Below are 12056 nucleotides of genomic sequence, written 5' to 3' on the forward strand. Positions count from 1 at the left end.
ATCCAGGACAGACCGGTACCCCTAACCCTTTGGAATCCGGCCCTGGGATCCAGGACAGACCGGTACCCCTACCCCTTTGGAACCGGGCCCTGGGATCCAGGACAGACCGGTACCCCTACCCCTTTGGAACCGGGCCCTGGGATCCAGGACGGGCCGGTACCCCTACCCCTTTGGAACCGGGCCCTGGGACCCAGGACGGGCCGGTACCCCTACCCCTTTGGAACCCGGCCCTGGGATCCAGGACAGACCGGTACCCCTACCCCTTTGGAAGCGGGCCCTGGGATCCAGGACAGACCGGTACCCCTACCCCTTTGGAACCGGGCCCTGGCATCCAGGACGGGCCGGTACCCCTACCCCTTTGGAACCGGGCCCTGGGATCCAGGACAGACCGGTACCCCTACCCCTTTGGAACCGGGCCCTGGCATCCAGGACGGGCCGGTACCCCTACCCCTTTGGAACCGGGCCCTGGGATCCAGGACAGACCGGTACCCCTACCCCTTTGGAAGCGGGCCCTGGGATCCAGGACAGACCGGTACCCCTACCCCTTTGGAACCGGGCCCTGGGATCCAGGACAGACCGGTACCCCTACCCCTTTGGAAGCGGGCCCTGGGATCCAGGACGGACCGGTACGCCTACCCCTTTGGAACCCGGCCCTGGGATCCAGGACGGGCCGGTACCCCTACCCCTTTGGAATCCGGCCCTGGGATCCAGGACAGACCGGTACCCCTACCCCTTTGGAACCGGGCCCTGGGATCCAGGACAGGCCGGTACCCCTACCCCTTTGGAACCGGCCCTGGGATCCAGGACAGACCGGTACCCCTACCCCTTTGGAACCCGGCCCTGGGATCCAGGACGGGCCGGTACCCCTACCCCTTTGGAACCCGGCCCTGGGATCCAGGACGGGCCGGTACCCCTACCCCTTTGGAACCCGGCCCTGGGATCCAGGACAGACCGGTACCCCTACCCCTTTGGAACCGGGCCCTGGGATCCAGGACAGACCGGTACCCCTACCCCTTTGGAACCGGGCCCTGGGATCCAGGACAGACCGGTACCCCTACCCCTTTGGAACCGGGCCCTGGGATCCAGGACAGACCGGTACCCCTACCCCTTTGGAACCGGGCCCTGGGATCCAGGACAGACCGGTACCCCTACCCCTTTGGAACCGGGCCCTGGGATCCAGGACAGACCGGTACCCCTACCCCTTTGGAACCCGGCCCTGGGATCCAGGACAGACCGGTACCCCTACCCCTTTGGAACCGGGCCCTGGGATGCAGGACAGACCGGTACCCCTACCCCTTTGGAACCGGGCCCTGGGATCCAGGACGGGCCGGTACCCCCCACCCCTTTGGAAGCGGGCCCTGGGATCCAGGACAGACCGGTACCCCTACCCCTTTGGAACCGGGCCCTGGGATCCAGGACAGACCGGTACCCCTACCCCTTTGGAACCGGGCCCTGGGATCCAGGACAGACCGGTACCCCTACCCCTTTGGAACCGGGCCCTGGGATCCAGGACGGGCCCGTACCCCTACCCCTTTGGAACCGGGCCCTGGGATCCAGGACAGACAGGTACCCCTACCCCTTTGGAACCGGCCCTGGGATCCAGGACGGGCCGGTACCCCTACCCCTTTGGAACCGGGCCCTGGGATCCAGGACGGGCCGGTACCCCTACCCCTTTGGAACCGGGCCCTGGGATCCAGGACAGACCGGTACCCCTACCCCTTTGGAACCGGGCCCTGGGATCCAGGACGGGCCGGTACCCCTACCCCTTTGGAACCGGGCCCTGGGATCCAGGACAGACCGGTACCCCTACCCCTTTGGAACCGGGCCCTGGCATCCAGGACAGACCGGTACCCCTACCCCTTTGGAACCGGGCCCTGGGATCCAGGACGGACAGGTACCCCTACCCCTTTGGAACCCGGCCCTGGGATCCAGGACAGACCGGTACCCCTACCCCTTTGGAACCGGGCCCTGGGATCCAGGACAGACCGGTACCCCTACCCCTTTGGAACCGGGCCCTGGGATCCAGGACAGACCGGTACCCCTACCCCTTTGGAAGCGGGCCCTGGGATCCAGGACAGACCGGTACCCCTACCCCTTTGGAACCGGGCCCTGGGATCCAGGACAGACCGGTACCCCTACCCCTTTGGAACCGGGCCCTGGGATCCAGGACGGGCCCGTACCCCTACCCCTTTGGAACCGGGCCCTGGCATCCAGGACAGACCGGTACCCCTACCCCTTTGGAACGGGGCCCTGGCATCCAGGACAGACCGGTACCCCTACCCCTTTGGAACCGGGCCCTGGGATCCAGGACAGACAGGTACCCCTACCCCTTTGGAAGCGGGCCCTGGGATCCAGGACGGACCGGTACCCCTACCCCTTTGGAAGCGGGCCCTGGGATCCAGGACGGGCCGGTACCCCTACCCCTTTGGAACCGGCCCTGGGATCCAGGACAGACCGGTACCCCTACCCCTTTGGAACCGGGCCCTGGGATCCAGGACAGACCGGTACCCCTACCCCTTTGGAACCGGGCCCTGGGATCCAGGACAGACCGGTACCCCTACCCCTTTGGAACCCGGCCCTGGGATCCAGGACGGGCCGGTACCCCTACCCCTTTGGAACCGGGCCCTGGGATCCAGGACGGGCCGGTACCCCTACCCCTTTGGAACCGGGCCCTGGGATCCAGGACGGGCCGGTACCCCTACCCCTTTGGAATCCGGCCCTGGGATCCAGGACAGACCGGTACCCCTACCCCTTTAGAACCGGGCCCTGGGATCCAGGACAGACCGGTACCCCTACCCCTTTGGAACCGGGCCCTGGGATCCAGGACAGACCGGTACCCCTACCCCTTTGGAACCGGGCCCTGGGATCCAGGACGGGCCGGTACCCCTACCCCTTTGGAATCCGGCCCTGGGATCCAGGACAGACCGGTACCCCTACCCCTTTAGAACCGGGCCCTGGGATCCAGGACAGACCGGTACCCCTACCCCTTTGGAACCGGGCCCTGGGATCCAGGACAGACCGGTACCCCTACCCCTTTGGAACCGGGCCCTGGGATCCAGGACGGGCCGGTACCCCTACCCCTTTGGAATCGGGCCCTGGGATCCAGGACGGGCCGGTACCCCTACCCCTTTGGAACCGGGCCCTGGGATCCAGGACAGACCGGTACCCCTACCCCTTTGGAACCGGGCCCTGGGATCCAGGACGGGCCGGTACCCCTACCCCTTTGGAACCCGGCCCTGGGATCCAGGACGGGCCGGTACCCCTACCCCTTTGGAACCCGGCCCTGGGATCCAGGACAGACCGGTACCCCTACCCCTTTGGAACCGGGCCCTGGGATCCAGGACGGGCCGGTACCCCTACCCCTTTGGAATCCGGCCCTGGGATCCAGGACAGACCGGTACCCCTACCCCTTTAGAACCGGGCCCTGGGATCCAGGACAGACCGGTACCCCTACCCCTTTGGAACCGGGCCCTGGGATCCAGGACAGACCGGTACCCCTACCCCTTTGGAACCGGGCCCTGGGATCCAGGACGGGCCGGTACCCCTACCCCTTTGGAATCGGGCCCTGGGATCCAGGACGGGCCGGTACCCCTACCCCTTTGGAACCGGGCCCTGGGATCCAGGACAGACCGGTACCCCTACCCCTACCCCTTTGAACCGGGCCCTGGGATCCAGGACAGACCGGTACCCCTACCCCTACCCCTTTGGAATCCGGCCCTGGGATCCAGGACAGACCGGTACCCCTACCCCTTTGGAAGCGGGCCCTGGGATCCAGGACAGACCGGTACCCCTACCCCTTTGGAACCGGGCCCTGGGATCCAGGACGGGCCGGTACCCCTACCCCTTTGGAATCCGGCCCTGGGATCCAGGACAGACCGGTACCCCTACCCCTTTAGAACCGGGCCCTGGGATCCAGGACAGACCGGTACCCCTACCCCTTTGGAACCGGGCCCTGGGATCCAGGACAGACCGGTACCCCTACCCCTTTGGAACCGGGCCCTGGGATCCAGGACGGGCCGGTACCCCTACCCCTTTGGAATCGGGCCCTGGGATCCAGGACGGGCCAGTACCCCTACCCCTTTGGAACCGGGCCCTGGGATCCAGGACAGACCGGTACCCCTACCCCTACCCCTTTGGAACCGGGCCCTGGGATCCAGGACAGACCGGTACCCCTACCCCTTTGGAACCGGGCCCTGGGATCCAGGACAGACCGGTACCCCTACCCCTTTGGAATCGGGCCCTGGGATCCAGGACGGGCCAGTACCCCTACCCCTTTGGAATCCGGCCCTGGGATCCAGGACAGACCGGTACCCCTACCCCTTTGGAATCCGGCCCTGGGATCCAGGACAGACCGGTACCCCTACCCCTTTGGAACCGGGCCCTGGGATCCAGGACAGACCGGTACCCCTACCCCTTTGGAACCGGGCCCTGGGATCCAGGACGAACCGGTACCCCTACCCCTTTGGAACCGGGCCCTGGGATCCAGGACGGACCGGTACCCCTACCCCTTTGGAACCGGGCCCTGGGATCCAGGACGGACCGGTACCCCTACCCCTTTGGAACCGGGCCCTGGGATCCAGGACAGACCGGTACCCCTACCCCTTTGGAACCGGGCCCTGGGATCCAGGACAGACCGGTACCCCTACCCCTTTGGAACCGGGCCCTGGGATCCAGGACGGGCCGGTACCCCTACCCCTTTGGAATCCGGCCCTGGGATCCAGGACGGACCGGTACCCCTACCCCTTTGGAACCGGGCCCTGGGATCCAGGACAGACCGGTACCCCTACCCCTTTGGAACCGGGCCCTGGGATCCAGGACGGGCCGGTACCCCTACCCCTTTGGAACCGGGCCCTGGGATCCAGGACGGGCCGGTACCCCTACCCCTTTGGAACCGGGCCCTGGGATCCAGGACGGGCCGGTACCCCTACCCCTTTGGAATCGGGCCCTGGGATCCAGGACGGGCCGGTACCCCCACCCCTTTGGAACCGGGCCCTGGGATCCAGGACGGGCCGGTACCCCTACCCCTTTGGAATCGGGCCCTGGGATCCAGGACGGGCCGGTACCCCTACCCCTTTGGAACCGGGCCCTGGGATCCAGGACGGGCCGGTACCCCTACCCCTTTGGAACCGGGCCCTGGGATCCAGGACAGACCGGTACCCCTACCCCTTTGGAACCGGGCCCTGGGATCCAGGACAGACCGGTACCCCTACCCCTTTGGAACCGGGCCCTGGGATCCAGGACGGGCCGGTACCCCTACCCCTTTGGAACCGGGCCCTGGGATCCAGGACAGACCGGTACCCCTACCCCTACCCCTTTGGAATCCGGCCCTGGGATCCAGGACAGACCGGTACCCCTACCCCTTTGGAACCGGGCCCTGGGATCCAGGACAGACCGGTACCCCTACCCCTTTGGAACCGGGCCCTGGGATCCAGGACGGACCGGTACCCCTACCCCTTTGGAACCGGGCCCTGGGATCTAGGACAGACCGGTACCCCTACCCCTTTGGAACCGGGCCCTGGGATCCAGGACGGGCCGGTACCCCTACCCCTTTGGAATCCGGCCCTGGGATCCAGGACGGACCGGTACCCCTACCCCTTTGGAACCGGGCCCTGGGATCCAGGACGGGCCGGTACCCCTACCCCTTTGGAACCGGGCCCTGGGATCCAGGACAGACCGGTACCCCTACCCCTTTGGAACCGGGCCCTGGGATCCAGGACGGGCCCGTACCCCTACCCCTTTGGAACCGGGCCCTGGCATCCAGGACAGACCGGTACCCCTACCCCTTTGGAACGGGGCCCTGGCATCCAGGACAGACCGGTACCCCTACCCCTTTGGAACCGGGCCCTGGGATCCAGGACAGACAGGTACCCCTACCCCTTTGGAAGCGGGCCCTGGGATCCAGGACGGACCGGTACCCCTACCCCTTTGGAAGCGGGCCCTGGGATCCAGGACGGGCCGGTACCCCTACCCCTTTGGAACCGGCCCTGGGATCCAGGACAGACCGGTACCCCTACCCCTTTGGAACCGGGCCCTGGGATCCAGGACAGACCGGTACCCCTACCCCCTTTGGAACCGGGCCCTGGGATCCAGGACAGACCGGTACCCCTACCCCTTTGGAACCCGGCCCTGGGATCCAGGACGGGCCGGTACCCCTACCCCTTTGGAACCGGGCCCTGGGATCCAGGACGGGCCGGTACCCCTACCCCTTTGGAACCGGGGCCCTGGGATCCAGGACGGGCCGGTACCCCTACCCCTTTGGAATCCGGCCCTGGGATCCAGGACAGACCGGTACCCCTACCCCTTTAGAACCGGCCCTGGGATCCAGGACAGACCGGTACCCCTACCCCTTTGGAACCGGGCCCTGGGATCCAGGACAGACCGGTACCCCTACCCCTTTGGAACCGGGCCCTGGGATCCAGGACGGGCCGGTACCCCTACCCCTTTGGAATCCGGCCCTGGGATCCAGGACAGACCGGTACCCCTACCCCTTTAGAACCGGGCCCTGGGATCCAGGACAGACCGGTACCCCTACCCCTTTGGAACCGGGCCCTGGGATCCAGGACAGACCGGTACCCCTACCCCTTTGGAACCGGGCCCTGGGATCCAGGACGGGCCGGTACCCCTACCCCTTTGGAATCGGGCCCTGGGATCCAGGACGGGCCGGTACCCCTACCCCTTTGAACCGGGCCCTGGGATCCAGGACAGACCGGTACCCCTACCCCTTTGGAACCGGGCCCTGGGATCCAGGACGGGCCGGTACCCCTACCCCTTTGGAACCCGGCCCTGGGATCCAGGACGGGCCGGTACCCCTACCCCTTTGGAACCCGGCCCTGGGATCCAGGACAGACCGGTACCCCTACCCCTTTGGAACCGGGCCCTGGGATCCAGGACGGGCCGGTACCCCTACCCCTTTGGAATCCGGCCCTGGGATCCAGGACAGACCGGTACCCCTACCCCTTTAGAACCGGGCCCTGGGATCCAGGACAGACCGGTACCCCTACCCCTTTGGAACCGGGCCCTGGGATCCAGGACAGACCGGTACCCCTACCCCTTTGGAACCGGGCCCTGGGATCCAGGACGGGCCGGTACCCCTACCCCTTTGGAATCGGGCCCTGGGATCCAGGACGGGCCGGTACCCCTACCCCTTTGGAACCGGGCCCTGGGATCCAGGACAGACCGGTACCCCTACCCCTACCCCTTTGGAACCGGGCCCTGGGATCCAGGACAGACCGGTACCCCTACCCCTACCCCTTTGGAATCCGGCCCTGGGATCCAGGACAGACCGGTACCCCTACCCCTTTGGAAGCGGGCCCTGGGATCCAGGACAGACCGGTACCCCTACCCCTTTGGAACCGGGCCCTGGGATCCAGGACGGGCCGGTACCCCTACCCCTTTGGAATCCGGCCCTGGGATCCAGGACAGACCGGTACCCCTACCCCTTTAGAACCGGGCCCTGGGATCCAGGACAGACCGGTACCCCTACCCCTTTGGAACCGGGCCCTGGGATCCAGGACAGACCGGTACCCCTACCCCTTTGGAACCGGGCCCTGGGATCCAGGACGGGCCGGTACCCCTACCCCTTTGGAATCGGGCCCTGGGATCCAGGACGGGCCAGTACCCCTACCCCTTTGGAACCGGGCCCTGGGATCCAGGACAGACCGGTACCCCTACCCCTACCCCTTTGGAACCGGGCCCTGGGATCCAGGACAGGTACCCCTACCCCTACCCCTTTGGAATCCGGCCCTGGGATCCAGGACAGACCGGTACCCCTACCCCTTTGGAACCGGGCCCTGGGATCCAGGACAGACCGGTACCCCTACCCCTTTGGAACCGGGCCCTGGGATCCAGGACGAACCGGTACCACCTACCCCTTTGGAACCGGGCCCTGGGATCCAGGACGGACCGGTACCCCTACCCCTTTGGAACCGGGCCCTGGGATCCAGGACGGACCGGTACCCCTACCCCTTTGGAACCGGGCCCTGGGATCCAGGACAGACCGGTACCCCTACCCCTTTGGAACCGGGCCCTGGGATCCAGGACAGACCGGTACCCCTACCCCTTTGGAACCGGGCCCTGGGATCCAGGACGGGCCGGTACCCCTACCCCTTTGGAATCCGGCCCTGGGATCCAGGACGGACCGGTACCCCTACCCCTTTGGAACCGGGCCCTGGGATCCAGGACAGACCGGTACCCCTACCCCTTTGGAACCGGGCCCTGGGATCCAGGACGGGCCGGTACCCCTACCCCTTTGGAACCGGGCCCTGGGATCCAGGACGGGCCGGTACCCCTACCCCTTTGGAACCGGGCCCTGGGATCCAGGACGGGCCGGTACCCCCTACCCCTTTGGAATCGGGCCCTGGGATCCAGGACGGGCCGGTACCCCCACCCCTTTGGAACCGGGCCCTGGGATCCAGGACGGGCCGGTACCCCTACCCCTTTGGAATCGGGCCCTGGGATCCAGGACGGGCCGGTACCCCCTACCCCTTTGGAACCGGGCCCTGGGATCCAGGACGGGCCGGTACCCCTACCCCTTTGGAACCGGGCCCTGGGATCCAGGACAGACCGGTACCCCTACCCCTTTGGAACCGGGCCCTGGGATCCAGGACAGACCGGTACCCCTACCCCTTTGGAACCGGGCCCTGGGATCCAGGACGGGCCGGTACCCCTACCCCTTTGGAACCGGGCCCTGGGATCCAGGACAGACCGGTACCCCTACCCCTACCCCTTTGGAATCCGGCCCTGGGATCCAGGACAGACCGGTACCCCTACCCCTTTGGAACCGGGCCCTGGGATCCAGGACAGACCGGTACCCCTACCCCTTTGGAACCGGGCCCTGGGATCCAGGACGGACCGGTACCCCTACCCCTTTGGAACCGGGCCCTGGGATCTAGGACAGACCGGTACCCCTACCCCTTTGGAACCGGGCCCTGGGATCCAGGACGGGCCGGTACCCCTACCCCTTTGGAATCCGGCCCTGGGATCCAGGACGGACCGGTACCCCTACCCCTTTGGAACCGGGCCCTGGGATCCAGGACGGGCCGGTACCCCTACCCCTTTGGAACCGGGCCCTGGGATCCAGGACAGACCGGTACCCCTACCCCTTTGGAACCGGGCCCTGGGATCCAGGATGGACCGGTACCCCTACCCCTTTGGAATCCGGCCCTGGGATCCAGGACGGGCCGGTACCCCTACCCCTTTGGAACCGGGCCCTGGGATCCAGGACAGACCGGTACCCCTACCCCTTTGGAACCGGGCCCTGGGATCCAGGACAGACCGGTACCCCTACCCCTTTGGAACCGGGCCCTGGGATCCAGGACAGACCGGTACCCCTACCCCTTTGGAAACCGGCCCTGGGATCCAGGACGGGCCGGGTACCCCTACCCCTTTGGAACCGGGCCCTGGGACCCAGGACGGGCTGGTACCCCCAGCCCTGCGGAGCTGGGCCCTGGAGTCCAGGCCTTGGAGAAAGCGGGAGGCGGGAGGCGGCAGGGCTCGGCGGCTCAGCTCTCGGGGCTGCTTGCTCTCATGCTGGAGCACTGGGAGAGGCTGCCGGAGAACCCACGAGTGAGACACGTTCCTGAGATACGAGAGACAGTCCTGGGGGTCCAGTGGCAGCAGAGCCGGGGGGCTGCCCTGCTGAGGCGGGGCCAAGGAGCCCAGCGGGGAGGGGACCCACAACCCCCGTCCCAGGGCTTTGACTAAGTGGGCCCAGGGCCCCGCGAGGTCTTCCCCGCCCCATGGAGGGCGAAGTTGTTTTCCAGCCTGGCGCGTCTCCGGCTAGTAGCTCCGTCTAGGCCACGTTGCCCTCGCTCCAAACCCCCCCAGCACAAACCACAGAGCAGCCGCCTTCCCTTCCGCCCCGGGGCGCTAATCCCACCGGAGGGGGCCAGGCGGTGTTACCCACACGCCCCTCTCCACCCTTCCACACGGCCGGGACACGCCTTTACCCAGTCCCTAGGGCTCGGGGCGGACCCCTCTCCCTTTCCACCCCCCCCAGCCCGGTCCCTAGGGCTCGGGGCGGACCCCTCTCCCTTTCCACCCCCCCTCGCCCGGTCCCTAGGGCTCGGGGCGGACCCCTCTCCCTTTCCACCCCCCCTCGCCCGGTCCCTAGGGCTCGGGGCGGACCCCTCTTCCTTTCCACCCCCCCTCGCCCGCTCCCTAGGGCTCGGGGCGGACCCCTCTCCCTTTCCACCCCCCCCAGCCCGGTCCCTAGGGCTCGGGGCGGACCCCTCTCCCTTTCCACCCCCCCTCGCCCGGTCCCTAGGGCTCGGGGCGGACCCCTCTCCCTTTCCACCCCCCCTCGCCCGGTCCCTAGGGCTCGGGGCGGACCCCTCTCCCTTTCCACCCCCCCCAGCCCGGTCCCTAGGGCTCGGGGCGGACCCCTCTCCCTTTCCACCCCCCCCTCGCCCGGTCCCTAGGGCTCGGGGCGGACCCCTCTTCCTTTCCACCCCCTCGGGCTCGGGGTGGACCCCTCTCCCTTTCCACCCCCCCTCGCCCGGTCCCTAGGGCTCGGGGCGGACCCCTCTCCCTTTCCACCCCCCCTCGCCCGGTCCCTAGGGCTCGGGGCGGACCCCTCTTCCTTTCCACCCCCCCCTCACCTGGTCCCTAGGGCTCGGGGCGGACCCCTCTTCCTTTCCACCCCCTCTCGCCCGGTCCCTAGGGCTCGGGGTGTACCCCTCTTCCTTTCCACCCCCCCTCACCTGGTCCCTAGGGCTCGGGGCGGACCCCTCTCCCTTTCCACCCCCCCTCGCCCGGTCCCTAGGGCTCGGGGCGGACCCCTCTCCCTTTCCACCCCCCCTCGCCCGGTCCCTAGGGCTCGGGGCGGACCCCTCTCCCTTTCCACCCCCCCTCGCCCGGTCCCTAGGGCTCGGGGCGGACCCCTCTTCCTTTCCACCCCCCCTCACCTGGTCCCTAGGGCTCGGGGCGGACCCCTCTTCCTTTCCACCCCCCCTCGCCCGGTCCCTAGGGCTCGGGGCGGACCCCTCTTCCTTTCCACCCCCCTCGCCTGGTCCCTAGGGCTCGGGGCGGACCCCTCTTCCTTTCCACCCCCCCTCACCTGGTCCCTAGGGCTCGGGGCGGACCCCTCTCCCTTTCCACCCCCCCTCGCCCGGTCCCTAGGGCTCGGGGCGGACCCCTCTCCCTTTCCACCCCCCCCTCGCCCGGTCCCTAGGGCTCGGGGCGGACCCCTCTTCCTTTCCACCCCCCCTCGCCCGGTCCCTAGGGCTCGGGGCGGACCCCTCTCCCTTTCCACCCCCCCTCGCCCGGTCCCTAGGGCTCGGGGCGGACCCCTCTCCCTTTCCACCCCCCTCTCGCCCGGTCCCTAGGGCTCGGGGCGGACCCCTCTTCCTTTCCACCCCCCTCTCGCCCGGTCCCTAGGGCTCGGGGCGGACCCCTCTCCCTTTCCACCCCCCCCCCTCGCCCGGTCCCTAGGGCTCGGGGCGGACCCCTCTCCCTTTCCACCCCCCCTCGCCCGGTCCCTAGGGCTCGGGGCGGACCCCTCTCCCTTTCCACCCCCCCTCGCCCGGTTCCTAGGGCTCGGGGCGGACCCCTCTCCCTTTCCACCCCCTCTCGCCCGGTCCCTAGGGCTCGGGGCGGACCCCTCTCCCTTTCCACCCCCCCTCGCCCGGTCCCTAGGGCTCGGGGCGGACCCCTCTTCCTTTCCACCCCCCCTCGCCCGGTCCCTAGGGCTCGGGGCGGACCCCTCTCCCTTTCCACCCCCCCTCGCCCGGTCCCTAGGGCTCGGGGCGGACCCCTCTCCCTTTCCACCCCCCCTCGCCCGGTCCCTAGGGCTCGGGGCGGACCCCTCTCCCTTTCCACCCCCCCCTCGCCCGGTCCCTAGGGCTCGGGGCGGACCCCTCTTCCTTTCCACCCCCCCTCGCCCGGTCCCTAGGGCTCGGGGCGTACCCCTCTTCCTTTCCACCCCCTCTCGCCCGGTCCCTAGGGCTCGGGGCGTACCCCTCTTCCTTTCCACCCCCTCTCGCCCGGTCCCTAGGGCTCGGGGCGGACCCCTCTTCCTTTCCACCCCCCCTCGCCCGGTCCCTAGGGCTCGGGGCGGA

The sequence above is a fragment of the Pelodiscus sinensis genome, chromosome 15 (genome assembly GCF_049634645.1).
Source record: "Pelodiscus sinensis isolate JC-2024 chromosome 15, ASM4963464v1, whole genome shotgun sequence".
NCBI classification, from domain to species: Eukaryota; Metazoa; Chordata; order Testudines; family Trionychidae; genus Pelodiscus; species Pelodiscus sinensis.